This window comes from Schistocerca gregaria, unplaced genomic scaffold, assembly GCF_023897955.1.
Source record: "Schistocerca gregaria isolate iqSchGreg1 unplaced genomic scaffold, iqSchGreg1.2 ptg000445l, whole genome shotgun sequence".
In the NCBI taxonomy this organism is placed as follows: domain Eukaryota; kingdom Metazoa; phylum Arthropoda; class Insecta; order Orthoptera; family Acrididae; genus Schistocerca; species Schistocerca gregaria.
In genome coordinates, this window is record NW_026061867.1 from 156507 (window position 1) to 178017 (window position 21511).

General features: G+C 50.4%; 27 non-coding genes across 27 annotated transcripts; all 27 read right to left on the reverse strand.

Annotated features, from left to right (window-relative positions):
• Window positions 1-277: 277 nt before the first annotated feature.
• On the reverse strand, window positions 278-350 carry Trnaf-gaa (transfer RNA phenylalanine (anticodon GAA)). Its single transcript has one exon. It is a non-coding gene; the product is annotated as a tRNA-Phe (tRNA).
• A 579-nt stretch (window positions 351-929) lies between these two features.
• Trnas-uga (transfer RNA serine (anticodon UGA)) lies at window positions 930-1011 on the reverse strand. The gene has a single exon. It is a non-coding gene; the product is annotated as a tRNA-Ser (tRNA).
• A 927-nt stretch (window positions 1012-1938) lies between these two features.
• On the reverse strand, window positions 1939-2011 carry Trnak-uuu (transfer RNA lysine (anticodon UUU)). The gene has a single exon. It is a non-coding gene; the product is annotated as a tRNA-Lys (tRNA).
• Window positions 2012-2548: 537 nt separating this feature from the next.
• Window positions 2549-2621, reverse strand: Trnaf-gaa (transfer RNA phenylalanine (anticodon GAA)). Its single transcript has one exon. It is a non-coding gene; the product is annotated as a tRNA-Phe (tRNA).
• A 579-nt stretch (window positions 2622-3200) lies between these two features.
• Trnas-uga (transfer RNA serine (anticodon UGA)) lies at window positions 3201-3282 on the reverse strand. Its single transcript has one exon. It is a non-coding gene; the product is annotated as a tRNA-Ser (tRNA).
• A 927-nt stretch (window positions 3283-4209) lies between these two features.
• On the reverse strand, window positions 4210-4282 carry Trnak-uuu (transfer RNA lysine (anticodon UUU)). The gene has a single exon. It is a non-coding gene; the product is annotated as a tRNA-Lys (tRNA).
• Window positions 4283-4819: 537 nt separating this feature from the next.
• Window positions 4820-4892, reverse strand: Trnaf-gaa (transfer RNA phenylalanine (anticodon GAA)). Its single transcript has one exon. It is a non-coding gene; the product is annotated as a tRNA-Phe (tRNA).
• Window positions 4893-5471: 579 nt separating this feature from the next.
• Window positions 5472-5553, reverse strand: Trnas-uga (transfer RNA serine (anticodon UGA)). Its single transcript has one exon. It is a non-coding gene; the product is annotated as a tRNA-Ser (tRNA).
• Window positions 5554-6480: 927 nt separating this feature from the next.
• On the reverse strand, window positions 6481-6553 carry Trnak-uuu (transfer RNA lysine (anticodon UUU)). Its single transcript has one exon. It is a non-coding gene; the product is annotated as a tRNA-Lys (tRNA).
• A 538-nt stretch (window positions 6554-7091) lies between these two features.
• Trnaf-gaa (transfer RNA phenylalanine (anticodon GAA)) lies at window positions 7092-7164 on the reverse strand. The gene has a single exon. It is a non-coding gene; the product is annotated as a tRNA-Phe (tRNA).
• Window positions 7165-7743: 579 nt separating this feature from the next.
• Window positions 7744-7825, reverse strand: Trnas-uga (transfer RNA serine (anticodon UGA)). Its single transcript has one exon. It is a non-coding gene; the product is annotated as a tRNA-Ser (tRNA).
• Window positions 7826-8752: 927 nt separating this feature from the next.
• Window positions 8753-8825, reverse strand: Trnak-uuu (transfer RNA lysine (anticodon UUU)). The gene has a single exon. It is a non-coding gene; the product is annotated as a tRNA-Lys (tRNA).
• Window positions 8826-9362: 537 nt separating this feature from the next.
• On the reverse strand, window positions 9363-9435 carry Trnaf-gaa (transfer RNA phenylalanine (anticodon GAA)). The gene has a single exon. It is a non-coding gene; the product is annotated as a tRNA-Phe (tRNA).
• A 579-nt stretch (window positions 9436-10014) lies between these two features.
• On the reverse strand, window positions 10015-10096 carry Trnas-uga (transfer RNA serine (anticodon UGA)). The gene has a single exon. It is a non-coding gene; the product is annotated as a tRNA-Ser (tRNA).
• A 927-nt stretch (window positions 10097-11023) lies between these two features.
• Window positions 11024-11096, reverse strand: Trnak-uuu (transfer RNA lysine (anticodon UUU)). Its single transcript has one exon. It is a non-coding gene; the product is annotated as a tRNA-Lys (tRNA).
• Window positions 11097-11633: 537 nt separating this feature from the next.
• Trnaf-gaa (transfer RNA phenylalanine (anticodon GAA)) lies at window positions 11634-11706 on the reverse strand. Its single transcript has one exon. It is a non-coding gene; the product is annotated as a tRNA-Phe (tRNA).
• A 578-nt stretch (window positions 11707-12284) lies between these two features.
• On the reverse strand, window positions 12285-12366 carry Trnas-uga (transfer RNA serine (anticodon UGA)). Its single transcript has one exon. It is a non-coding gene; the product is annotated as a tRNA-Ser (tRNA).
• Window positions 12367-13293: 927 nt separating this feature from the next.
• Window positions 13294-13366, reverse strand: Trnak-uuu (transfer RNA lysine (anticodon UUU)). Its single transcript has one exon. It is a non-coding gene; the product is annotated as a tRNA-Lys (tRNA).
• Window positions 13367-13903: 537 nt separating this feature from the next.
• Trnaf-gaa (transfer RNA phenylalanine (anticodon GAA)) lies at window positions 13904-13976 on the reverse strand. The gene has a single exon. It is a non-coding gene; the product is annotated as a tRNA-Phe (tRNA).
• Window positions 13977-14555: 579 nt separating this feature from the next.
• On the reverse strand, window positions 14556-14637 carry Trnas-uga (transfer RNA serine (anticodon UGA)). Its single transcript has one exon. It is a non-coding gene; the product is annotated as a tRNA-Ser (tRNA).
• A 927-nt stretch (window positions 14638-15564) lies between these two features.
• Trnak-uuu (transfer RNA lysine (anticodon UUU)) lies at window positions 15565-15637 on the reverse strand. The gene has a single exon. It is a non-coding gene; the product is annotated as a tRNA-Lys (tRNA).
• Window positions 15638-16174: 537 nt separating this feature from the next.
• Window positions 16175-16247, reverse strand: Trnaf-gaa (transfer RNA phenylalanine (anticodon GAA)). The gene has a single exon. It is a non-coding gene; the product is annotated as a tRNA-Phe (tRNA).
• Window positions 16248-16826: 579 nt separating this feature from the next.
• Window positions 16827-16908, reverse strand: Trnas-uga (transfer RNA serine (anticodon UGA)). The gene has a single exon. It is a non-coding gene; the product is annotated as a tRNA-Ser (tRNA).
• A 1492-nt stretch (window positions 16909-18400) lies between these two features.
• Window positions 18401-18473, reverse strand: Trnaf-gaa (transfer RNA phenylalanine (anticodon GAA)). The gene has a single exon. It is a non-coding gene; the product is annotated as a tRNA-Phe (tRNA).
• A 579-nt stretch (window positions 18474-19052) lies between these two features.
• Trnas-uga (transfer RNA serine (anticodon UGA)) lies at window positions 19053-19134 on the reverse strand. Its single transcript has one exon. It is a non-coding gene; the product is annotated as a tRNA-Ser (tRNA).
• Window positions 19135-20626: 1492 nt separating this feature from the next.
• Window positions 20627-20699, reverse strand: Trnaf-gaa (transfer RNA phenylalanine (anticodon GAA)). Its single transcript has one exon. It is a non-coding gene; the product is annotated as a tRNA-Phe (tRNA).
• Window positions 20700-21278: 579 nt separating this feature from the next.
• Trnas-uga (transfer RNA serine (anticodon UGA)) lies at window positions 21279-21360 on the reverse strand. The gene has a single exon. It is a non-coding gene; the product is annotated as a tRNA-Ser (tRNA).
• Between the last annotated feature and the right edge of the window lie 151 nt (window positions 21361-21511).

Consider the following 21511-nt stretch of genomic DNA (forward strand, 5'->3'; position numbering starts at 1 on the left):
ATTCACAAGCACTTCGAATGCAATGTTTCCCACGTTTTCGCTCATTTCACGGTTCCGCTGGAGACGTTCTTCACCTCCTGGCACAAAACAGGGAACGCAGTCGGTAGGACGTTTTTTTATTTTCTTACTTCTCAGAGAGTTGCCTACTGTGTTCCTCTTATGGCAAGCACTAGACAACCAGAACAGTTACAGAAGAGAGTCATGTCCGTTCTCGGCTCTAGCTACATTATCACAAAGTCAGAGCAATTCCATTGGCGTCGGCTGCAAAACGAAGCCGTGCCGAAACCCGGGATCGAACCAGGGACCTTTAGATCTTCAGTCTAACGCTCTCCCAACTGAGCTATTTCGGCTGACGTACAGCGCCCCTCTTTTGCACGTCTGCCCCGTTGTCAATTTCACAGTCATCTTCGTCTGAAAGAACACAGGGACGCCGAAAGGCGAACAGCAGATGCAGTAAAGTACCACACACATTTCTTCTGCTTCCATCGTCGTAACTAGCAAACATGTCGACTCGATTCATGTAATATTGACTTCGCTGATGCTAGAAAAGCTGTGCTATATCGATGCCACGTGCAACTAGTGTGCAGAGAACGAGGCAGAGGAAGGAGTGAGCCTCTCCAACGTGTGTGAGGTAGTATCTAGCAGATACACGCGGTAAAACGTTTGACTTGCGTTTGCTCATTAATTGCTACACGTCATCGTCTGCAAGCTAAAATAATCACATCTGCACTGCCCAGAGAGGCGACACTTGCACTGACACCTGGTGGACGGTTGTGAGACGAGGAGATGAGCTGTGGCTTCTGGGCACGACTGTAGCGCTGCACCCTGGAGCCAAGAACACTGCACCTTGCTGGCGGCCCACGTGTTTAGTAGTGACGCAACTGCTAGGATGCAGCTGAACGTCCATCTTCTGAGAGCGAGAAAATTTCCGCAGTCGGCAGGACTCGAACCTACGCTCCCAGAGGGAATCTGATTTCAAGTCAGACGCCTTAACCACTCGGCCACGACTGCACGTCTCAGAAGCGTCTCTCGACAACTGAAACTCCCACCTTTGCAAGCAATCTCATGGCAGAAGGCAGCATGGGCTCACTCTTTTCTGTAGTGATTCCACTGCCAGCACATTAGACGTTACGAAAGTGTATTAATTTTCGCCCCGACAGGGACTAGAACCCAGGACCCTTTGGTTGAAAACCTAACGCTCTACCGACTGAGCTATCCGCACCCACGCACGAGCATTGTCATACAGCTGCGTCGTGTGCGAGTGATTCGCATGTCGTAATTGCTGGCTTGTGGCTCCAATGGCGACTTCACCGACTTCCCACTGACGCGCCGCTGACGCTAGTTTTCTGGCGTCTTAAGGGATGGACATACTTGCAAGTAGCTGCGAGATCATTGAAAAGAAACGCGGCGCCATTGCTTTTGCCGCACTCGACTGATTGAATTGCAATTCCTAAAAAGGAATGAACCTTCGCTCTGTCCAACAATTTCAAGCACGTGTGTGTACTCACGAACTCGGCGAAGGCGCGAGAAAATGACGGGGGCGCACTCGTGGGCCTGCGACGGCTTCCTGCAGTCACATCGTCAGTGCGAGGTGGACCGGTAGGCACAGGAAGCAGCGGCCGTCGTGAAACTCAGCATTCTTAAACGGAAATTTTCGTCTTGTTTAGAATGGCGTCATTGGTTTGCACGCTCATTCATGCGTGTGAAAGTATTTGCTGCTCTTTACGCAGAATCGCACGCAGCCGGCGGGATTCGAAACTACTTTCGAGTCAGACGCCTTAACCACTCGGCCACGGCTGCCCCGAACGCAGCGTTCTCCCGACACGTGCAAATTGAACCGTTTAAAGCACTGTGGTGTCAGAAAACGGCGTTGCTGCATTCTTTTCCGTAGTGTTTCCACCACTACCAGAGGAAACGCTACCAAATTATTAAAATTTCCGCCCGAACAGGGACTTGAACCCTGGACCCTTAGGTTAAAAGCCTAATGCTCTACCGACTGAGCTATCCGGGCTCACAACGCCTTATGAAACATCTCACGATGCACAACGACACATTGACTCATGTCCTTTACTGTTGTGCAATCGCTGCATGGAGCTGTTAGTAGTTAAACGTCGCCTGAATGCTGTCTGCAAACTTATCGCGCAAAGCTCGTAACAGACCATCGAACAATGTTGACACACGATGCAAAAACAAACTGCAGCAGTCGTTACGTCTCATACGTTGGAGTAGAGGATTTACGTGTTTTGTCGACACTCATCGGGCAATTGGAAAATTCACAAGCACTTCGAATGCAATGTTTCCCACGTTTTCGCTCATTTCACGGTTCCGCTGGAGACGTTCTTCACCTCCTGGCACAAAACAGGGAACGCAGTCGGTAGGACGTTTTTTTATTTTCTTACTTCTCAGAGAGTTGCCTACTGTGTTCCTCTTATGGCAAGCACTAGACAACCAGAACAGTTACAGAAGAGAGTCATGTCCGTTCTCGGCTCTAGCTACATTATCACAAAGTCAGAGCAATTCCATTGGCGTCGGCTGCAAAACGAAGCCGTGCCGAAACCCGGGATCGAACCAGGGACCTTTAGATCTTCAGTCTAACGCTCTCCCAACTGAGCTATTTCGGCTGACGTACAGCGCCCCTCTTTTGCACGTCTGCCCCGTTGTCAATTTCACAGTCATCTTCGTCTGAAAGAACACAGGGACGCCGAAAGGCGAACAGCAGATGCAGTAAAGTACCACACACATTTCTTCTGCTTCCATCGTCGTAACTAGCAAACATGTCGACTCGATTCATGTAATATTGACTTCGCTGATGCTAGAAAAGCTGTGCTATATCGATGCCACGTGCAACTAGTGTGCAGAGAACGAGGCAGAGGAAGGAGTGAGCCTCTCCAACGTGTGTGAGGTAGTATCTAGCAGATACACGCGGTAAAACGTTTGACTTGCGTTTGCTCATTAATTGCTACACGTCATCGTCTGCAAGCTAAAATAATCACATCTGCACTGCCCAGAGAGGCGACACTTGCACTGACACCTGGTGGACGGTTGTGAGACGAGGAGATGAGCTGTGGCTTCTGGGCACGACTGTAGCGCTGCACCCTGGAGCCAAGAACACTGCACCTTGCTGGCGGCCCACGTGTTTAGTAGTGACGCAACTGCTAGGATGCAGCTGAACGTCCATCTTCTGAGAGCGAGAAAATTTCCGCAGTCGGCAGGACTCGAACCTACGCTCCCAGAGGGAATCTGATTTCAAGTCAGACGCCTTAACCACTCGGCCACGACTGCACGCCTCAGAAGCGTCTCTCGACAACTGAAACTCCCACCTTTGCAAGCAATCTCATGGCAGAAGGCAGCATGGGCTCACTCTTTTCTGTAGTGATTCCACTGCCAGCACATTAGACGTTACGAAAGTGTATTAATTTTCGCCCCGACAGGGACTAGAACCCAGGACCCTTTGGTTGAAAACCTAACGCTCTACCGACTGAGCTATCCGCACCCACGCACGAGCATTGTCATACAGCTGCGTCGTGTGCGAGTGATTCGCATGTCGTAATTGCTGGCTTGTGGCTCCAATGGCGACTTCACCGACTTCCCACTGACGCGCCGCTGACGCTAGTTTTCTGGCGTCTTAAGGGATGGACATACTTGCAAGTAGCTGCGAGATCATTGAAAAGAAACGCGGCGCCATTGCTTTTGCCGCACTCGACTGATTGAATTGCAATTCCTAAAAAGGAATGAACCTTCGCTCTGTCCAACAATTTCAAGCACGTGTGTGTACTCACGAACTCGGCGAAGGCGCGAGAAAATGACGGGGGCGCACTCGTGGGCCTGCGACGGCTTCCTGCAGTCACATCGTCAGTGCGAGGTGGACCGGTAGGCACAGGAAGCAGCGGCCGTCGTGAAACTCAGCATTCTTAAACGGAAATTTTCGTCTTGTTTAGAATGGCGTCATTGGTTTGCACGCTCATTCATGCGTGTGAAAGTATTTGCTGCTCTTTACGCAGAATCGCACGCAGCCGGCGGGATTCGAAACTACTTTCGAGTCAGACGCCTTAACCACTCGGCCACGGCTGCCCCGAACGCAGCGTTCTCCCGACACGTGCAAATTGAACCGTTTAAAGCACTGTGGTGTCAGAAAACGGCGTTGCTGCATTCTTTTCCGTAGTGTTTCCACCACTACCAGAGGAAACGCTACCAAATTATTAAAATTTCCGCCCGAACAGGGACTTGAACCCTGGACCCTTAGGTTAAAAGCCTAATGCTCTACCGACTGAGCTATCCGGGCTCACAACGCCTTATGAAACATCTCACGATGCACAACGACACATTGACTCATGTCCTTTACTGTTGTGCAATCGCTGCATGGAGCTGTTAGTAGTTAAACGTCGCCTGAATGCTGTCTGCAAACTTATCGCGCAAAGCTCGTAACAGACCATCGAACAATGTTGACACACGATGCAAAAACAAACTGCAGCAGTCGTTACGTCTCATACGTTGGAGTAGAGGATTTACGTGTTTTGTCGACACTCATCGGGCAATTGGAAAATTCACAAGCACTTCGAATGCAATGTTTCCCACGTTTTCGCTCATTTCACGGTTCCGCTGGAGACGTTCTTCACCTCCTGGCACAAAACAGGGAACGCAGTCGGTAGGACGTTTTTTTATTTTCTTACTTCTCAGAGAGTTGCCTACTGTGTTCCTCTTATGGCAAGCACTAGACAACCAGAACAGTTACAGAAGAGAGTCATGTCCGTTCTCGGCTCTAGCTACATTATCACAAAGTCAGAGCAATTCCATTGGCGTCGGCTGCAAAACGAAGCCGTGCCGAAACCCGGGATCGAACCAGGGACCTTTAGATCTTCAGTCTAACGCTCTCCCAACTGAGCTATTTCGGCTGACGTACAGCGCCCCTCTTTTGCACGTCTGCCCCGTTGTCAATTTCACAGTCATCTTCGTCTGAAAGAACACAGGGACGCCGAAAGGCGAACAGCAGATGCAGTAAAGTACCACACACATTTCTTCTGCTTCCATCGTCGTAACTAGCAAACATGTCGACTCGATTCATGTAATATTGACTTCGCTGATGCTAGAAAAGCTGTGCTATATCGATGCCACGTGCAACTAGTGTGCAGAGAACGAGGCAGAGGAAGGAGTGAGCCTCTCCAACGTGTGTGAGGCAGTATCTAGCAGATACACGCGGTAAAACGTTTGACTTGCGTTTGCTCATTAATTGCTACACGTCATCGTCTGCAAGCTAAAATAATCACATCTGCACTGCCCAGAGAGGCGACACTTGCACTGACACCTGGTGGACGGTTGTGAGACGAGGAGATGAGCTGTGGCTTCTGGGCACGACTGTAGCGCTGCACCCTGGAGCCAAGAACACTGCACCTTGCTGGCGGCCCACGTGTTTAGTAGTGACGCAACTGCTAGGATGCAGCTGAACGTCCATCTTCTGAGAGCGAGAAAATTTCCGCAGTCGGCAGGACTCGAACCTACGCTCCCAGAGGGAATCTGATTTCAAGTCAGACGCCTTAACCACTCGGCCACGACTACACGTCTCAGAAGCGTCTCTCGACAACTGAAACTCCCACCTTTGCAAGCAATCTCATGGCAGAAGGCAGCATGGGCTCACTCTTTTCTGTAGTGATTCCACTGCCAGCACATTAGACGTTACGAAAGTGTATTAATTTTCGCCCCGACAGGGACTAGAACCCAGGACCCTTTGGTTGAAAACCTAACGCTCTACCGACTGAGCTATCCGCACCCACGCACGAGCATTGTCATACAGCTGCGTCGTGTGCGAGTGATTCGCATGTCGTAATTGCTGGCTTGTGGCTCCAATGGCGACTTCACCGACTTCCCACTGACGCGCCGCTGACGCTAGTTTTCTGGCGTCTTAAGGGATGGACATACTTGCAAGTAGCTGCGAGATCATTGAAAAGAAACGCGGCGCCATTGCTTTTGCCGCACTCGACTGATTGAATTGCAATTCCTAAAAAGGAATGAACCTTCGCTCTGTCCAACAATTTCAAGCACGTGTGTGTACTCACGAACTCGGCGAAGGCGCGAGAAAATGACGGGGGCGCACTCGTGGGCCTGCGACGGCTTCCTGCAGTCACATCGTCAGTGCGAGGTGGACCGGTAGGCACAGGAAGCAGCGGCCGTCGTGAAACTCAGCATTCTTAAACGGAAATTTTCGTCTTGTTTAGAATGGCGTCATTGGTTTGCACGCTCATTCATGCGTGTGAAAGTATTTGCTGCTCTTTACGCAGAATCGCACGCAGCCGGCGGGATTCGAAACTACTTTCGAGTCAGACGCCTTAACCACTCGGCCACGGCTGCCCCGAACGCAGCGTTCTCCCGACACGTGCAAATTGAACCGTTTAAAGCACTGTGGTGTCAGAAAACGGCGTTGCTGCATTCTTTTCCGTAGTGTTTCCACCACTACCAGAGGAAACGCTACCAAATTATTAAAATTTCCGCCCGAACAGGGACTTGAACCCTGGACCCTTAGGTTAAAAGCCTAATGCTCTACCGACTGAGCTATCCGGGCTCACAACGCCTTATGAAACATCTCACGATGCACAACGACACATTGACTCATGTCCTTTACTGTTGTGCAATCGCTGCATGGAGCTGTTAGTAGTTAAACGTCGCCTGAATGCTGTCTGCAAACTTATCGCGCAAAGCTCGTAACAGACCATCGAACAATGTTGACACACGATGCAAAAACAAACTGCAGCAGTCGTTACGTCTCATACGTTGGAGTAGAGGATTTACGTGTTTTGTCGACACTCATCGGGCAATTGGAAAATTCACAAGCACTTCGAATGCAATGTTTCCCACGTTTTCGCTCATTTCACGGTTCCGCTGGAGACGTTCTTCACCTCCTGGCACAAAACAGGGAACGCAGTCGGTAGGACGTTTTTTTTATTTTCTTACTTCTCAGAGAGTTGCCTACTGTGTTCCTCTTATGGCAAGCACTAGACAACCAGAACAGTTACAGAAGAGAGTCATGTCCGTTCTCGGCTCTAGCTACATTATCACAAAGTCAGAGCAATTCCATTGGCGTCGGCTGCAAAACGAAGCCGTGCCGAAACCCGGGATCGAACCAGGGACCTTTAGATCTTCAGTCTAACGCTCTCCCAACTGAGCTATTTCGGCTGACGTACAGCGCCCCTCTTTTGCACGTCTGCCCCGTTGTCAATTTCACAGTCATCTTCGTCTGAAAGAACACAGGGACGCCGAAAGGCGAACAGCAGATGCAGTAAAGTACCACACACATTTCTTCTGCTTCCATCGTCGTAACTAGCAAACATGTCGACTCGATTCATGTAATATTGACTTCGCTGATGCTAGAAAAGCTGTGCTATATCGATGCCACGTGCAACTAGTGTGCAGAGAACGAGGCAGAGGAAGGAGTGAGCCTCTCCAACGTGTGTGAGGCAGTATCTAGCAGATACACGCGGTAAAACGTTTGACTTGCGTTTGCTCATTAATTGCTACACGTCATCGTCTGCAAGCTAAAATAATCACATCTGCACTGCCCAGAGAGGCGACACTTGCACTGACACCTGGTGGACGGTTGTGAGACGAGGAGATGAGCTGTGGCTTCTGGGCACGACTGTAGCGCTGCACCCTGGAGCCAAGAACACTGCACCTTGCTGGCGGCCCACGTGTTTAGTAGTGACGCAACTGCTAGGATGCAGCTGAACGTCCATCTTCTGAGAGCGAGAAAATTTCCGCAGTCGGCAGGACTCGAACCTACGCTCCCAGAGGGAATCTGATTTCAAGTCAGACGCCTTAACCACTCGGCCACGACTGCACGTCTCAGAAGCGTCTCTCGACAACTGAAACTCCCACCTTTGCAAGCAATCTCATGGCAGAAGGCAGCATGGGCTCACTCTTTTCTGTAGTGATTCCACTGCCAGCACATTAGACGTTACGAAAGTGTATTAATTTTCGCCCCGACAGGGACTAGAACCCAGGACCCTTTGGTTGAAAACCTAACGCTCTACCGACTGAGCTATCCGCACCCACGCACGAGCATTGTCATACAGCTGCGTCGTGTGCGAGTGATTCGCATGTCGTAATTGCTGGCTTGTGGCTCCAATGGCGACTTCACCGACTTCCCACTGACGCGCCGCTGACGCTAGTTTTCTGGCGTCTTAAGGGATGGACATACTTGCAAGTAGCTGCGAGATCATTGAAAAGAAACGCGGCGCCATTGCTTTTGCCGCACTCGACTGATTGAATTGCAATTCCTAAAAAGGAATGAACCTTCGCTCTGTCCAACAATTTCAAGCACGTGTGTGTACTCACGAACTCGGCGAAGGCGCGAGAAAATGACGGGGGCGCACTCGTGGGCCTGCGACGGCTTCCTGCAGTCACATCGTCAGTGCGAGGTGGACCGGTAGGCACAGGAAGCAGCGGCCGTCGTGAAACTCAGCATTCTTAAACGGAAATTTTCGTCTTGTTTAGAATGGCGTCATTGGTTTGCACGCTCATTCATGCGTGTGAAAGTATTTGCTGCTCTTTACGCAGAATCGCACGCAGCCGGCGGGATTCGAAACTACTTTCGAGTCAGACGCCTTAACCACTCGGCCACGGCTGCCCCGAACGCAGCGTTCTCCCGACACGTGCAAATTGAACCGTTTAAAGCACTGTGGTGTCAGAAAACGGCGTTGCTGCATTCTTTTCCGTAGTGTTTCCACCACTACCAGAGGAAACGCTACCAAATTATTAAAATTTCCGCCCGAACAGGGACTTGAACCCTGGACCCTTAGGTTAAAAGCCTAATGCTCTACCGACTGAGCTATCCGGGCTCACAACGCCTTATGAAACATCTCACGATGCACAACGACACATTGACTCATGTCCTTTACTGTTGTGCAATCGCTGCATGGAGCTGTTAGTAGTTAAACGTCGCCTGAATGCTGTCTGCAAACTTATCGCGCAAAGCTCGTAACAGACCATCGAACAATGTTGACACACGATGCAAAAACAAACTGCAGCAGTCGTTACGTCTCATACGTTGGAGTAGAGGATTTACGTGTTTTGTCGACACTCATCGGGCAATTGGAAAATTCACAAGCACTTCGAATGCAATGTTTCCCACGTTTTCGCTCATTTCACGGTTCCGCTGGAGACGTTCTTCACCTCCTGGCACAAAACAGGGAACGCAGTCGGTAGGACGTTTTTTTATTTTCTTACTTCTCAGAGAGTTGCCTACTGTGTTCCTCTTATGGCAAGCACTAGACAACCAGAACAGTTACAGAAGAGAGTCATGTCCGTTCTCGGCTCTAGTTACATTATCACAAAGTCAGAGCAATTCCATTGGCGTCGGCTGCAAAACGAAGCCGTGCCGAAACCCGGGATCGAACCAGGGACCTTTAGATCTTCAGTCTAACGCTCTCCCAACTGAGCTATTTCGGCTGACGTACAGCGCCCCTCTTTTGCACGTCTGCCCCGTTGTCAATTTCACAGTCATCTTCGTCTGAAAGAACACAGGGACGCCGAAAGGCGAACAGCAGATGCAGTAAAGTACCACACACATTTCTTCTGCTTCCATCGTCGTAACTAGCAAACATGTCGACTCGATTCATGTAATATTGACTTCGCTGATGCTAGAAAAGCTGTGCTATATCGATGCCACGTGCAACTAGTGTGCAGAGAACGAGGCAGAGGAAGGAGTGAGCCTCTCCAACGTGTGTGAGGCAGTATCTAGCAGATACACGCGGTAAAACGTTTGACTTGCGTTTGCTCATTAATTGCTACACGTCATCGTCTGCAAGCTAAAATAATCACATCTGCACTGCCCAGAGAGGCGACACTTGCACTGACACCTGGTGGACGGTTGTGAGACGAGGAGATGAGCTGTGGCTTCTGGGCACGACTGTAGCGCTGCACCCTGGAGCCAAGAACACTGCACCTTGCTGGCGGCCCACGTGTTTAGTAGTGACGCAACTGCTAGGATGCAGCTGAACGTCCATCTTCTGAGAGCGGGAAAATTTCCGCAGTCGGCAGGACTCGAACCTACGCTCCCAGAGGGAATCTGATTTCAAGTCAGACGCCTTAACCACTCGGCCACGACTGCACGTCTCAGAAGTGTCTCTCGACAACTGAAACTCCCACCTTTGCAAGCAATCTCATGGCAGAAGGCAGCATGGGCTCACTCTTTTCTGTAGTGATTCCACTGCCAGCACATTAGACGTTACGAAAGTGTATTAATTTTCGCCCCGACAGGGACTAGAACCCAGGACCCTTTGGTTGAAAACCTAACGCTCTACCGACTGAGCTATCCGCACCCACGCACGAGCATTGTCATACAGCTGCGTCGTGTGCGAGTGATTCGCATGTCGTAATTGCTGGCTTGTGGCTCCAATGGCGACTTCACCGACTTCCCACTGACGCGCCGCTGACGCTAGTTTTCTGGCGTCTTAAGGGATGGACATACTTGCAAGTAGCTGCGAGATCATTGAAAAGAAACGCGGCGCCATTGCTTTTGCCGCACTCGACTGATTGAATTGCAATTCCTAAAAAGGAATGAACCTTCGCTCTGTCCAACAATTTCAAGCACGTGTGTGTACTCACGAACTCGGCGAAGGCGCGAGAAAATGACGGGGGCGCACTCGTGGGCCTGCGACGGCTTCCTGCAGTCACATCGTCAGTGCGAGGTGGACCGGTAGGCACAGGAAGCAGCGGCCGTCGTGAAACTCAGCATTCTTAAACGGAAATTTTCGTCTTGTTTAGAATGGCGTCATTGGTTTGCACGCTCATTCATGCGTGTGAAAGTATTTGCTGCTCTTTACGCAGAATCGCACGCAGCCGGCGGGATTCGAAACTACTTTCGAGTCAGACGCCTTAACCACTCGGCCACGGCTGCCCCGAACGCAGCGTTCTCCCGACACGTGCAAATTGAACCGTTTAAAGCACTGTGGTGTCAGAAAACGGCGTTGCTGCATTCTTTTCCGTAGTGTTTCCACCACTACCAGAGGAAACGCTACCAAATTATTAAAATTTCCGCCCGAACAGGGACTTGAACCCTGGACCCTTAGGTTAAAAGCCTAATGCTCTACCGACTGAGCTATCCGGGCTCACAACGCCTTATGAATCATCTCACGATGCACAACGACACATTGACTCATGTCCTTTACTGTTGTGCAATCGCTGCATGGAGCTGTTAGTAGTTAAACGTCGCCTGAATGCTGTCTGCAAACTTATCGCGCAAAGCTCGTAACAGACCATCGAACAATGTTGACACACGATGCAAAAACAAACTGCAGCAGTCGTTACGTCTCATACGTTGGAGTAGAGGATTTACGTGTTTTGTCGACACTCATCGGGCAATTGGAAAATTCACAAGCACTTCGAATGCAATGTTTCCCACGTTTTCGCTCATTTCACGGTTCCGCTGGAGACGTTCTTCACCTCCTGGCACAAAACAGGGAACGCAGTCGGTAGGACGTTTTTTTATTTTCTTACTTCTCAGAGAGTTGCCTACTGTGTTCCTCTTATGGCAAGCACTAGACAACCAGAACAGTTACAGAAGAGAGTCATGTCCGTTCTCGGCTCTAGCTACATTATCACAAAGTCAGAGCAATTCCATTGGCGTCGGCTGCAAAACGAAGCCGTGCCGAAACCCGGGATCGAACCAGGGACCTTTAGATCTTCAGTCTAACGCTCTCCCAACTGAGCTATTTCGGCTGACGTACAGCGCCCCTCTTTTGCACGTCTGCCCCGTTGTCAATTTCACAGTCATCTTCGTCTGAAAGAACACAGGGACGCCGAAAGGCGAACAGCAGATGCAGTAAAGTACCACACACATTTCTTCTGCTTCCATCGTCGTAACTAGCAAACATGTCGACTCGATTCATGTAATATTGACTTCGCTGATGCTAGAAAAGCTGTGCTATATCGATGCCACGTGCAACTAGTGTGCAGAGAACGAGGCAGAGGAAGGAGTGAGCCTCTCCAACGTGTGTGAGGTAGTATCTAGCAGATACACGCGGTAAAACGTTTGACTTGCGTTTGCTCATTAATTGCTACACGTCATCGTCTGCAAGCTAAAATAATCACATCTGCACTGCCCAGAGAGGCGACACTTGCACTGACACCTGGTGGACGGTTGTGAGACGAGGAGATGAGCTGTGGCTTCTGGGCACGACTGTAGCGCTGCACCCTGGAGCCAAGAACACTGCACCTTGCTGGCGGCCCACGTGTTTAGTATGACGCAACTGCTAGGATGCAGCTGAACGTCCATCTTCTGAGAGCGAGAAAATTTCCGCAGTCGGCAGGACTCGAACCTACGCTCCCAGAGGGAATCTGATTTCAAGTCAGACGCCTTAACCACTCGGCCACGACTGCACGTCTCAGAAGCGTCTCTCGACAACTGAAACTCCCACCTTTGCAAGCAATCTCATGGCAGAAGGCAGCATGGGCTCACTCTTTTCTGTAGTGATTCCACTGCCAGCACATTAGACGTTACGAAAGTGTATTAATTTTCGCCCCGACAGGGACTAGAACCCAGGACCCTTTGGTTGAAAACCTAACGCTCTACCGACTGAGCTATCCGCACCCACGCACGAGCATTGTCATACAGCTGCGTCGTGTGCGAGTGATTCGCATGTCGTAATTGCTGGCTTGTGGCTCCAATGGCGACTTCACCGACTTCCCACTGACGCGCCGCTGACGCTAGTTTTCTGGCGTCTTAAGGGATGGACATACTTGCAAGTAGCTGCGAGATCATTGAAAAGAAACGCGGCGCCATTGCTTTTGCCGCACTCGACTGATTGAATTGCAATTCCTAAAAAGGAATGAACCTTCGCTCTGTCCAACAATTTCAAGCACGTGTGTGTACTCACGAACTCGGCGAAGGCGCGAGAAAATGACGGGGGCGCACTCGTGGGCCTGCGACGGCTTCCTGCAGTCACATCGTCAGTGCGAGGTGGACCGGTAGGCACAGGAAGCAGCGGCCGTCGTGAAACTCAGCATTCTTAAACGGAAATTTTCGTCTTGTTTAGAATGGCGTCATTGGTTTGCACGCTCATTCATGCGTGTGAAAGTATTTGCTGCTCTTTACGCAGAATCGCACGCAGCCGGCGGGATTCGAAACTACTTTCGAGTCAGACGCCTTAACCACTCGGCCACGGCTGCCCCGAACGCAGCGTTCTCCCGACACGTGCAAATTGAACCGTTTAAAGCACTGTGGTGTCAGAAAACGGCGTTGCTGCATTCTTTTCCGTAGTGTTTCCACCACTACCAGAGGAAACGCTACCAAATTATTAAAATTTCCGCCCGAACAGGGACTTGAACCCTGGACCCTTAGGTTAAAAGCCTAATGCTCTACCGACTGAGCTATCCGGGCTCACAACGCCTTATGAAACATCTCACGATGCACAACGACACATTGACTCATGTCCTTTACTGTTGTGCAATCGCTGCATGGAGCTGTTAGTAGTTAAACGTCGCCTGAATGCTGTCTGCAAACTTATCGCGCAAAGCTCGTAACAGACCATCGAACAATGTTGACACACGATGCAAAAACAAACTGCAGCAGTCGTTACGTCTCATACGTTGGAGTAGAGGATTTACGTGTTTTGTCGACACTCATCGGGCAATTGGAAAATTCACAAGCACTTCGAATGCAATGTTTCCCACGTTTTCGCTCATTTCACGGTTCCGCTGGAGACGTTCTTCACCTCCTGGCACAAAACAGGGAACGCAGTCGGTAGGACGTTTTTTTATTTTCTTACTTCTCAGAGAGTTGCCTACTGTGTTCCTCTTATGGCAAGCACTAGACAACCAGAACAGTTACAGAAGAGAGTCATGTCCGTTCTCGGCTCTAGCTACATTATCACAAAGTCAGAGCAATTCCATTGGCGTCGGCTGCAAAACGAAGCCATGCCGAAACCCGGGATCGAACCAGGGACCTTTAGATCTTCAGTCTAACGCTCTCCCAACTGAGCTATTTCGGCTGACGTACAGCGCCCCTCTTTTGCACGTCTGCCCCGTTGTCAATTTCACAGTCATCTTCGTCTGAAAGAACACAGGGACGCCGAAAGGCGAACAGCAGATGCAGTAAAGTACCACACACATTTCTTCTGCTTCCATCGTCGTAACTAGCAAACATGTCGACTCGATTCATGTAATATTGACTTCGCTGATGCTAGAAAAGCTGTGCTATATCGATGCCACGTGCAACTAGTGTGCAGAGAACGAGGCAGAGGAAGGAGTGAGCCTCTCCAACGTGTGTGAGGCAGTATCTAGCAGATACACGCGGTAAAACGTTTGACTTGCGTTTGCTCATTAATTGCTACACGTCATCGTCTGCAAGCTAAAATAATCACATCTGCACTGCCCAGAGAGGCGACACTTGCACTGACACCTGGTGGACGGTTGTGAGACGAGGAGATGAGCTGTGGCTTCTGGGCACGACTGTAGCGCTGCACCCTGGAGCCAAGAACACTGCACCTTGCTGGCGGCCCACGTGTTTAGTAGTGACGCAACTGCTAGGATGCAGCTGAACGTCCATCTTCTGAGAGCGAGAAAATTTCCGCAGTCGGCAGGACTCGAACCTACGCTCCCAGAGGGAATCTGATTTCAAGTCAGACGCCTTAACCACTCGGCCACGACTGCACGTCTCAGAAGCGTCTCTCGACAACTGAAACTCCCACCTTTGCAAGCAATCTCATGGCAGAAGGCAGCATGGGCTCACTCTTTTCTGTAGTGATTCCACTGCCAGCACATTAGACGTTACGAAAGTGTATTAATTTTCGCCCCGACAGGGACTAGAACCCAGGACCCTTTGGTTGAAAACCTAACGCTCTACCGACTGAGCTATCCGCACCCACGCACGAGCATTGTCATACAGCTGCGTCGTGTGCGAGTGATTCGCATGTCGTAATTGCTGGCTTGTGGCTCCAATGGCGACTTCACCGACTTCCCACTGACGCGCCGCTGACGCTAGTTTTCTGGCGTCTTAAGCGATGGACATACTTGCAAGTAGCTGCGAGATCATTGAAAAGAAACGCGGCGCCATTGCTTTTGCCGCACTCGACTGATTGAATTGCAATTCCTAAAAAGGAATGAACCTTCGCTCTGTCCAACAATTTCAAGCACGTGTGTGTACTCACGAACTCGGCGAAGGCGCGAGAAAATGACGGGGGCGCACTCGTGGGCCTGCGACGGCTTCCTGCAGTCACATCGTCAGTGCGAGGTGGACCGGTAGGCACAGGAAGCAGCGGCCGTCGTGAAACTCAGCATTCTTAAACGGAAATTTTCGTCTTGTTTAGAATGGCGTCATTGGTTTGCACGCTCATTCATGCGTGTGAAAGTATTTGCTGCTCTTTACGCAGAATCGCACGCAGCCGGCGGGATTCGAAACTACTTTCGAGTCAGACGCCTTAACCACTCGGCCACGGCTGCCCCGAACGCAGCGTTCTCCCGACACGTGCAAATTGAACCGTTTAAAGCACTGTGGTGTCAGAAAACGGCGTTGCTGCATTCTTTTCCGTAGTGTTTCCACCACTACCAGAGGAAACGCTACCAAATTATTAAAATTTCCGCCCGAACAGGGACTTGAACCCTGGACCCTTAGGTTAAAAGCCTAATGCTCTACCGACTGAGCTATCCGGGCTCACAACGCCTTATGAAACATCTCACGATGCACAACGACACATTGACTCATGTCCTTTACTGTTGTGCAATCGCTGCATGGAGCTGTTAGTAGTTAAACGTCGCCTGAATGCTGTCTGCAAACTTATCGCGCAAAGCTCGTAACAGACCATCGAACAATGTTGACACACGATGCAAAAACAAACTGCAGCAGTCGTTACGTCTCATACGTTGGAGTAGAGGATTTACGTGTTTTGTCGACACTCATCGGGCAATTGGAAAATTCACAAGCACTTCGAATGCAATGTTTCCCACGTTTTCGCTCATTTCACGGTTCCGCTGGAGACGTTCTTCACCTCCTGGCACAAAACAGGGAACGCAGTCGGTAGGACGTTTTTTTATTTTCTTACTTCTCAGAGAGTTGCCTACTGTGTTCCTCTTATGGCAAGCACTAGACAACCAGAACAGTTACAGAAGAGAGTCATGTCCGTTCTCGGCTCTAGCTACATTATCACAAAGTCAGAGCAATTCCATTGGCGTCGGCTGCAAAACGAAGCCATGCCGAAACCCGGGATCGAACCAGGGACCTTTAGATCTTCAGTCTAACGCTCTCCCAACTGAGCTATTTCGGCTGACGTACAGCGCCCCTCTTTTGCACGTCTGCCCCGTTGTCAATTTCACAGTCATCTTCGTCTGAAAGAACACAGGGACGCCGAAAGGCGAACAGCAGATGCAGTAAAGTACCACACACATTTCTTCTGCTTCCATCGTCGTAACTAGCAAACATGTCGACTCGATTCATGTAATATTGACTTCGCTGATGCTAGAAAAGCTGTGCTATATCGATGCCACGTGCAACTAGTGTGCAGAGAACGAGGCAGAGGAAGGAGTGAGCCTCTCCAACGTGTGTGAGGCAGTATCTAGCAGATACACGCGGTAAAACGTTTGACTTGCGTTTGCTCATTAATTGCTACACGTCATCGTCTGCAAGCTAAAATAATCACATCTGCACTGCCCAGAGAGGCGACACTTGCACTGACACCTGGTGGACGGTTGTGAGACGAGGAGATGAGCTGTGGCTTCTGGGCACGACTGTAGCGCTGCACCCTGGAGCCAAGAACACTGCACCTTGCTGGCGGCCCACGTGTTTAGTAGTGACGCAACTGCTAGGATGCAGCTGAACGTCCATCTTCTGAGAGCGAGAAAATTTCCGCAGTCGGCAGGACTCGAACCTACGCTCCCAGAGGGAATCTGATTTCAAGTGAGACGCCTTAACCACTCGGCCACGACTGCACGCCTCAGAAGCGTCTCTCGACAACTGAAACTCCCACCTTTGCAAGCAATCTCATGGCAGAAGGCAGCATGGGCTCACTCTTTTCTGTAGTGATTCCACTGCCAGCACATTAGACGTTACGAAAGTGTATTAATTTTCGCCCCGACAGGGACTAGAACCCAGGACCCTTTGGTTGAAAACCTAACGCTCTACCGACTGAGCTATCCGCACCCACGCACGAGCATTGTCATACAGCTGCGTCGTGTGCGAGTGATTCGCATGTCGTAATTGCTGGCTTGTGGCTCCAATGGCGACTTCACCGACTTCCCACTGACGCGCCGCTGACGCTAGTTTTCTGGCGTCTTAAGCGATGGACATACTTGCAAGTAGCTGCGAGATCATTGAAAAGAAACGCGGCGCCATTGCTTTTGCCGCACTCGACTGATTGAATTGCAATTCCTAAAAAGGAATGAACCTTCGCTCTGTCCAACAATTTCAAGCACGTGTGTGTACTCACGAACTCGGCGAAGGCGCGAGAAAATGACGGGGGCGCACTCGTGGGCCTGCGACGGCTTCCTGCAGTCACATCGTCAGTGCGAGGTGGACCGGTAGGCACAGGAAGCAGCGGCCGTCGTGAAACTCAGCATTCTTAAACGGAAATTTTCGTCTTGTTTAGAATGGCGTCATTGGTTTGCACGCTCATTCATGCGCGTGAAAGTATTTGCTGCTCTTTACGCAGAATCGCACGCAGCCGGCGGGATTCGAAACTACTTTCGAGTCAGACGCCTTAACCACTCGGCCACGGCTGCCCCGAACGCAGCGTTCTCCCGACACGTGCAAATTGAACCGTTTAAAGCACTGTGGTGTCAGAAAACGGCGTTGCTGCATTCTTTTCCGTAGTGTTTCCACCACTACCAGAGGAAACGCTACCCTTAGGTTAAAAGCCTAATGCTCTACCGACTGAGCTATCCGGGCTCACAACGCCTTATGAAACATCTCACGATGCACAACGACACATTGACTCATGTCCTTTACTGTTGTGCAATCGCTGCATGGAGCTGTTAGTAGTTAAACGTCGCCTGAATGCTGTCTGCAAACTTATCGCGCAAAGCTCGTAACAGACCATCGAACAATGTTGACACACGATGCAAAAACAAACTGCAGCAGTCGTTACGTCTCATACGTTGGAGTAGAGGATTTACGTGTTTTGTCGACACTCATCGGGCAATTGGAAAATTCACAAGCACTTCGAATGCAATGTTTCCCACGTTTTCGCTCATTTCACGGTTCCGCTGGAGACGTTCTTCACCTCCTGGCACAAAACAGGGAACGCAGTCGGTAGGACGTTTTTTTATTTTCTTACTTCTCAGAGAGTTGCCTACTGTGTTCCTCTTATGGCAAGCACTAGACAACCAGAACAGTTACAGAAGAGAGTCATGTCCGTTCTCGGCTCTAGTTACATTATCACAAAGTCAGAGCAATTCCATTGGCGTCGGCTGCAAAACGAAGCCGTGCCGAAACCCGGGATCGAACCAGGGACCTTTAGATCTTCAGTCTAACGCTCTCCCAACTGAGCTATTTCGGCTGACGTACAGCGCCCCTCTTTTGCACGTCTGCCCCGTTGTCAATTTCACAGTCATCTTCGTCTGAAAGAACACAGGGACGCCGAAAGGCGAACAGCAGATGCAGTAAAGTACCACACACATTTCTTCTGCTTCCATCGTCGTAACTAGCAAACATGTCGACTCGATTCATGTAATATTGACTTCGCTGATGCTAGAAAAGCTGTGCTATATCGATGCCACGTGCAACTAGTGTGCAGAGAACGAGGCAGAGGAAGGAGTGAGCCTCTCCAACGTGTGTGAGGCAGTATCTAGCAGATACACGCGGTAAAACGTTTGACTTGCGTTTGCTCATTAATTGCTACACGTCATCGTCTGCAAGCTAAAATAATCACATCTGCACTGCCCAGAGAGGCGACACTTGCACTGACACCTGGTGGACGGTTGTGAGACGAGGAGATGAGCTGTGGCTTCTGGGCACGACTGTAGCGCTGCACCCTGGAGCCAAGAACACTGCACCTTGCTGGCGGCCCACGTGTTTAGTAGTGACGCAACTGCTAGGATGCAGCTGAACGTCCATCTTCTGAGAGCGAGAAAATTTCCGCAGTCGGCAGGACTCGAACCTACGCTCCCAGAGGGAATCTGATTTCAAGTCAGACGCCTTAACCACTCGGCCACGACTGCACGTCTCAGAAGCGTCTCTCGACAACTGAAACTCCCACCTTTGCAAGCAATCTCATGGCAGAAGGCAGCATGGGCTCACTCTTTTCTGTAGTGATTCCACTGCCAGCACATTAGACGTTACGAAAGTGTATTAATTTTCGCCCCGACAGGGACTAGAACCCAGGACCCTTTGGTTGAAAACCTAACGCTCTACCGACTGAGCTATCCGCACCCACGCACGAGCATTGTCATACAGCTGCGTCGTGTGCGAGTGATTCGCATGTCGTAATTGCTGGCTTGTGGCTCCAATGGCGACTTCACCGACTTCCCACTGACGCGCCGCTGACGCTAGTTTTCTGGCGTCTTAAGGGATGGACATACTTGCAAGTAGCTGCGAGATCATTGAAAAGAAACGCGGCGCCATTGCTTTTGCCGCACTCGACTGATTGAATTGCAATTCCTAAAAAGGAATGAACCTTCGCTCTGTCCAACAATTTCAAGCACGTGTGTGTACTCACGAACTCGGCGAAGGCGCGAGAAAATGACGGGGGCGCACTCGTGGGCCTGCGACGGCTTCCTGCAGTCACATCGTCAGTGCGAGGTGGACCGGTAGGCACAGGAAGCAGCGGCCGTCGTGAAACTCAGCATTCTTAAACGGAAATTTTCGTCTTGTTTAGAATGGCGTCATTGGTTTGCACGCTCATTCATGCGCGTGAAAGTATTTGCTGCTCTTTACGCAGAATCGCACGCAGCCGGCGGGATTCGAAACTACTTTCGAGTCAGACGCCTTAACCACTCGGCCACGGCTGCCCCGAACGCAGCGTTCTCCCGACACGTGCAAATTGAACCGTTTAAAGCACTGTGGTGTCAGAAAACGGCGTTGCTGCATTCTTTTCCGTAGTGTTTCCACCACTACCAGAGGAAACGCTACCCTTAGGTTAAAAGCCTAATGCTCTACCGACTGAGCTATCCGGGCTCACAACGCCTTATGAAACATCTCACGATGCACAACGACACATTGACTCATGTCCTTTACTGTTGTGCAATCGCTGCATGGAGCTGTTAGTAGTTAAACGTCGCCTGAATGCTGTCTGCAAACTTATCGCGCAAAGCTCGTAACAGACCATCGAACAATGTTGACACACGATGCAAAAACAAACTGCAGCAGTCGTTACGTCTCATACGTTGGAGTAGAGGATTTACGTGTTTTGTCGACACTCATCGGGCAATTGGAAAATTCACAAGCACTTCGAATGCAATGTTTCCCACGTTTTCGCTCATTTCACGGTTCCGCTGGAGACGTTCTTCACCTCCTGGCACAAAACAGGGAACGCAGTCGGTAGGACGTTTTTTTATTTTCTTACTTCTCAGAGAGTTGCCTACTGTGTTCCTCTTATGGCAAGCACTAGACAACCAGAACAGTTACAGAAGAGAGTCATGTCCGTTCTCGGCTCTAGTTACATTATCACAAAGTCAGAGCAATTCCATTGGCGTCGGCTGCAAAACGAAGCCGTGCCGAAACCCGGGATCGAACCAGGGACCTTTAGATCTTCAGTCTAACGCTCTCCCAACTGAGCTATTTCGGCTGACGTACAGCGCCCCTCTTTTGCACGTCTGCCCCGTTGTCAATTTCACAGTCATCTTCGTCTGAAAGAACACAGGGACGCCGAAAGGCGAACAGCAGATGCAGTAAAGTACCACACACATTTCTTCTGCTTCCATCGTCGTAACTAGCAAACATGTCGACTCGATTCATGTAATATTGACTTCGCTGATGCTAGAAAAGCTGTGCTATATCGATGCCACGTGCAACTAGTGTGCAGAGAACGAGGCAGAGGAAGGAGTGAGCCTCTCCAACGTGTGTGAGGCAGTATCTAGCAGATACACGCGGTAAAACGTTTGACTTGCGTTTGCTCATTAATTGCTACACGTCATCGTCTGCAAGCTAAAATAATCACATCTGCACTGCCCAGAGAGGCGACACTTGCACTGACACCTGGTGGACGGTTGTGAGACGAGGAGATGAGCTGTGGCTTCTGGGCACGACTGTAGCGCTGCACCCTGGAGCCAAGAACACTGCACCTTGCTGGCGGCCCACGTGTTTAGTAGTGACGCAACTGCTAGGATGCAGCTGAACGTCCATCTTCTGAGAGCGAGAAAATTTCCGCAGTCGGCAGGACTCGAACCTACGCTCCCAGAGGGAATCTGATTTCAAGTCAGACGCCTTAACCACTCGGCCACGACTGCACGTCTCAGAAGCGTCTCTCGACAACTGAAACTCCCACCTTTGCAAGCAATCTCATGGCAGAAGGCAGCATGGGCTCACTCTTTTCTGTAGTGATTCCACTGCCAGCACATTAGACGTTACGAAAGTGTATTAATTTTCGCCCCGACAGGG